The sequence below is a fragment of the Muntiacus reevesi genome, chromosome 6 (genome assembly GCF_963930625.1).
Source record: "Muntiacus reevesi chromosome 6, mMunRee1.1, whole genome shotgun sequence".
NCBI lineage: Eukaryota > Metazoa > Chordata > Mammalia > Artiodactyla > Cervidae > Muntiacus > Muntiacus reevesi.
Genome location: NC_089254.1, coordinates 47,565,498 through 47,571,679, shown reverse-complemented (window position 1 = coordinate 47,571,679; position 6,182 = coordinate 47,565,498).

Genomic DNA, 6,182 nt, shown 5'->3' with positions numbered 1-6,182 from the left:
TATGCTAGGATCTCACAAGCCTGACTCCAGGTCCTCGTGTTAACCCCTGATGAGACATGGACCAGCACCAGAGGAGCATCGGGTGGACGATGAAGCACGCAGACTATGACCCTCGCGGGCCTGGGTTTGAACCCCGGGTCTGTATTAGCACTTATGTGATCTCAGACAGCTCTTTGAGCTCTCTGTCATCGTTTCCTCATGTGTGTAATGGAGTTACAGAGCCCTGTCTCCTGGAGTGCGAGGATCAGATGAGTCCATGCAAGTTCTCAACAACATTAGTATCTACTGTCAGCAGCTCTACTGTAGGAACAATTGATTCCACACATAGACAAATGCACTGAGATTCATTTCTAAGCTTACTTCCCTGCAAAGAGATTAGATGTAGGTGTAACAGAGATTCAGTCTCTACCATTCATCAGGTAATCCCATTAACCATTTAAGAACCCCTGGAAGAAGCAACAGTTAAAGGTCACAGTTTATAGGTTGGAGAGCTTAGTTTGTCTGTTCATGGTCACCATTTTGTAAATAAGAGTCATTCAGGTTTTTCTGAACCTGGAGCTCACATTTTGTAATCTAGTATCACATGGCTTTCCCTTGATTCACTTTCTGCTGGGAAAAAACAAGCTACAACAGGACAAAACACACACTGCTTCTTTACTAAAGGCTTCCTCCAAGGATCTGGAGAGAATTTTCTTAAGAATTTGTGATTGTATCTGTCTTTTTCTTATGTATATACTCTGGTCTCAACATATCTACTCCCTAGGTTGTCAACATGGTAGAAATCCTGCCTTATTCTATGTGTGTGGTTTTACAGCTTCTTTTTCTTTTCTGCTGAAATATTTGCTCATGTTTTTCAACCATTTTTCCTATTGAGTAATAATACTAATAAACAGGGCACTCATTATATGTGTTTCTGTGTATTTCTATAAGTACAGACATAAAACAAAAAGTTAAATTCATGATAAAAGGAAGAAAAAATAAGTTAGTGTACATTTTTAATTTTCTCTAATGAATCCTTTTAAAAGGAAATTTTTTATGTATTAGAATTGAAACACTGTCTTATTTAAAATTGGAAAAGCTTTTTGTTTGTTTCTTTGTTTCTAATCGGCTTCAGTGTGTATGAAACAACTTCTTAGGAAACTAAACAAAGGTTCCCATTTGAAAACAAAAAGAGACCAACCAGATAAGCAATGGTAGTTTAGTTGCTAAGTCTTGTCCAACTCTTGCGACCCCATGGACTGTAGCCTGACAGGCCTCTCTGTCCATGGGATTCTCCAGGCAAGAATACTGGAGTGAATTGCTATTTCCTTCTCCAGGGAATCTTCCCACCCCAGAAATTGAACCTGGGTCTTCTGCATTGCAGGCAGGTTCTTTACCAACTGAGCTATGAGGGAAGCCCTCAAATTGATCCCTTGGTTCCTGTTAATTTGACCAGTACCCTCTAGGTAAAATACATTGCCGTCATCTTAGAGATTTTGAAATATTTATTCATTGGGAAGAAATAATGTAGTAAGTACAGAAGCCAAGAGGGGAAACCTGCCTTGGCTATTGTACAAACTGCTGTGACGAACTTTAGGGTGCAAGTATCTTTTCAAATCATGGTTTTCTCTGGATATAACCCACGAGTGGGATTGCTGGATCATACGGTAGTTTTATTGCAACATGGATGGATCTGGAGATTATCATACCAAGTGAGGTAAATCAGACAGAGAAAGACAAATATTGTATGACAACACTTACATATGGAATGTAAAAAAAAAAAGTGATACAAATAAGCTTATATTTAAAAAAAGAATAGATTCACAGACTTATAAAACAGTTTTACGGTTACCAAAGGGGAAAAGAAAGTTGGGGGAGGGATATACTAGGAGTTTAGGAGTAGCATATACAAACTGCTAAATATAAAATAGATGATCAACAAGGACCTACTGCATAGCACAAAGAAATCTACTCGATATTCTGTGATAACTTATATGAGAAAAGAATCTGAAGAAGAATGGATATATGTGTATGCATAACTGAATCACTTTGCTGTACTCCTGAAGCTGACACAGCAGTGTAGATCAACTAAACAGTACTATAAAATAAAGATTGAATTTTAAAAAGGAAGCAGTAAACATTTTAAAAGGGGGAAATTTGCAAATCTCTGGCAAGTTTCGTGTAGCTGATTTCCCCGCCAGGCCCATACTGGACAGCGTCCCCTGGGGTTTCCTACTTTCTCCCCCTCTGACCCTGGGCTGCCCTGGCCCGGGAGGTGCAGAGAGGGGAGGGCAGTGGGGTGGGGGGACAGCCCGAGTGGCAGCAGGAGGGCGCTGGGGTGGCTGATGGGGTTTCATTCTCTCAGGCTTCAATTTCGTTCACATGCTCAAAACCACATTTTGGTTGATTTGTGGAAACTGTTTAAAGTCAAACAGGCCCTACTGGTTGAGACTGTGCAAGGGGTAGCTGAGGTGTCAAAAAACTGTAAGCACAGTTAAACCACAGCCCACTTTGCTCACTTTCAAAAGGTCACAGCTAATGGAACAGAAGATCTCTCTACCCAGGCATGTAATTGTTATCAAACATACTAGGCTGTGGGTCATGGTTCCCCATTATGGAAGTATATGCAAGTGCACACTCAGTTGTTTCAGTCGTGTCTGACTCTTTGCCACTCTACGGACTGCAGCCTGCCAGGCTCCTCTGTCCATGGGGAGTCTCCAGGCAAGAATACTGGAGTGGGTTGCCATGCCCTCCTCCAGGGGATATTCCTGACCCAGGGGTCGAACCCAAGTCTCCTTTGTCTCCTGCATTGCAGGTGGATTCTTTACTCCCGAGCCACCAGGAAGCCCATTTAAATATACAGTGCCTCCAATTAGCTCCTAAGTGAGGTGGGAAACTTACGCCCAGAATGTTCAGATGCTGCTCCTTCGACCACGCCCTTGACCCTGAAGGAAAGAGCAGACAGGACTCCTTGCAGCACCAAGATCATCCTTGACATTCCACCAGCCACTTGTGCTCTTCCTTAATCTGAGACTTACTGAGGCTGGTACGTCTTGGTTTCATTTTCTCAGTGTAGATGGGAGGACACAACATCCAATCCCTGAACCAAGCTGCATGGACAGATGTGAGATGCTTTGTTCTCACGAGAAAATAGACATGGAAGACCAGGGTTGACCTGTGCAATTGAGTGTCATATACTGAGCCACCCAAGGCCCCATAAAGGCACTAAATGACTTTAGAGTCTACCTGAGCAAGGCTTACTAGCGGATAGTAAATCAGATGACAGTGTGACAGGTGAATAGCAGAGAGTTGTTCAGCAATGTGAGCATGAAGAGCAGGTGTCCACGCACACACACACCCAGCAGGTCCAGAGGGGGCCCAGACCCTGCACTCCATCCATCCAGTCCCAGAGGGAAGCAAGGCTTCATGGCTGAGGTCAAGGCTTCAGCTCTCACAGTCCGACCACAGGGCACATTCAAGTCACATCCTCATTTCTCTTGTCTCTGCTCTGAAAGCCAACATCTAGGGGGCCATGCCCTCCTAGGAGGACTAGCCAAGTCATACTGGTCCAGCTCAAGAGTTTTGGGGAGAGCTCTTTCTCAGGTTAAAATCACACACTGATGTCTGGCTCAGGCCCCAGCTATGATCATGGCGTAGACACGGGTTCACTCCTGGGACAGGATGCTCTCATCGTAATGACACCACTGAAGTCTTGAGGTTTTAGACCAAGGTCAGACCCTGGAGCTCCCAGCTCCCCTCTCTCCATGTAAGAAGCTCCCCCTGGTGAGGCCCCAGCTCGCCAGGGAACCTCCAGCTGCATTTCTGTCCTGTGGTCCATTCTTAGACTGAGCATGGGTGGAGTCGATTGAGATCCACACAAATGACCATTTCCACCCAAACCAGTGCCATTTTATCTATACACAACTAAGGGTTTCTTGAACAAAACAATGAATTAAAAAAAAAAATCCAGAAACAAGTAGACATGCTGCCTTCCTATGAAGCATTATGTTGAACATTCTTGTTTGAAAAAGAATAGTTCACAATATAATTGAGTTTATTTTAATTCGAACCAACTAAATACAAGGGAAAATGATGGCAATGATTTCATGGTGTAGTTTCAAAGAAGAGTATCCAGACTAATTTAGATCATTCTCTTAAGAGAAAGATACTGTTTCTGGAGACTTTTGGTATGTATTCATAATCACTTGTGTCCCCCTTATACACATTAGGCCAAATGCATGATGCAAAACAGGAAAAATAAAACTAATTACTTTGATATATAGGAACTTGTTACTTTTTAAAACTGTACAAAAAAGGCATGTGCATGAGTTAAAAAAAAAAAAAGCAAGACAAATGTAGGGTCTTAAGAAATATTGGAGTAGGAAATGGCAACCACTCCAATATTCTTGCCTGGAAAATTACATGGACAGAGGAATCCAGTGGTCTACAGTCCATGAGGTCCTAAAGAGTTAGATACAACTGAGCACATACACTAAAAAGAAATATAAAAGAAATCTCAGACATGAAACAAGAAATTCCATTCGGCAAGTCAAAATAAAAAGATATTTTGCTTATGATGACATTCTACTGGCAGCTTTTCATTAAGAGATCAGATTCAGTCTCCTCTGAATACAGGGTGGACCATGACATTCTCTTACCATTCTCAGGCAGGTGACTAAATGGATATGGATATGGCACTATGTTATGAGATACTACAATCAATAAATTCTTTATTAGTTGTTCAATAACATTAGCAGTGAATGTCACCTTTTCAGCCTTCAAAAGGATCTCATTTCTGGTGTTTTTGCTTTTTTGGTGACTTTCAGTGAGGGTTTTTTCATGATTAGAAAGAGAGAAAATAAGAATATTTGAGATGTGTTGTAAAAATGCAAAGTGCTACATTTTGCCCTATGTTTTCATTAAGAAGTTTATGTACAGCGTGCATGTCTCAATCCCAGTCTCCCAATCTATCCCTCCCCCTTCACCCCTTGCCTTCCCTGCTGGTAACCCTACATTTGTTTCCTATGTCTGCGACTCTACTTCTGTTTTGTAAATAAGTTTATTTGTAACATTTTTAGAGTCCATACATAAATGATATCATATAAAACAAAACAAAAAAGAAGTTTATGTACTGTACTTGGACTGTGTTTTAGACACTTAAAGAACCATATGGAAGGCTATGGAAAGATTTATTTTTAGAATAAATTTTAGAAAGGGATTGACTATTCACATGCCCACATTTTTGTTTTATGTCTGAACACTATTGAAGAAAGACAGGTTGAAGTGCACTGAGTACCACTGATGCAGTACAAGGCTTCCAACTGCCACTGCTTGTCTTTCTTTCCACTGTTGTTTTTCTATGTAGATGTCACCTTAATTGTCACTTTATTTTCTACTTAACATTTTACCACAGCTGAGCTATACATCTCAGGATGGTATAAATGATAGTCTCAGAATACTCTTTCAGCAAGTATTCCATTAGCTTTGTATTTGGCCCCACACCTCACCAAAGCCTTCATTTCAGGACACCGAGTCTTTCATCTAGGTTGCAGCTGAGCATGTCTGACTTTGTGCTGCAGAAGAGAAGCTCAGGAGCTAGGCCTGGTGTGCGTGCTAAGGGACTCACAGCTTCCCTGCCCAACCCAAGTCCGCTTTCCTCAACATACCCTCACCACCCCTTCTCCTGGGCTTCAAGGCAAAATTAGCCTGAAAATTACATAGCTATACACACGACTGAGTGATTTTTTAAAAAATACATATTAAGGAGGCCCTGGGTACAATTAATATAACTGGAAAGGAACCTGTATTTCAGTTGGAAGTGATTGCTATCTTTATTCTTGAAGCTTCATTTCAGGTGGATCCTTCAGCTGATCCCTTCCGGTACCCTATCTTTAAAATTTCTGAGGATTTGATGCAGAGATAGGGGGACCTGGCCCTGTCCCCTGGTCCTCACTGTCCCCTGGTTCAATTTAGGAGTCCTCCTTTGAACACACACACACCTGATTGTCTACAACTGCAATCTTCCCCATAATTTCCATGTTAAGTGGACCCCAGACATCATTTACCAGAAACTGTCCAGATTCAGTCTTCTCTAGTGGTTCAGGAGGTAAAGAATCTACCTGCAATGCAGGAGACACAGGAGATTTGGGTTCAACCCCTGGGTCAGAAAGATCCCCTGGAGAAGGGAATGGCTACCCACTCCA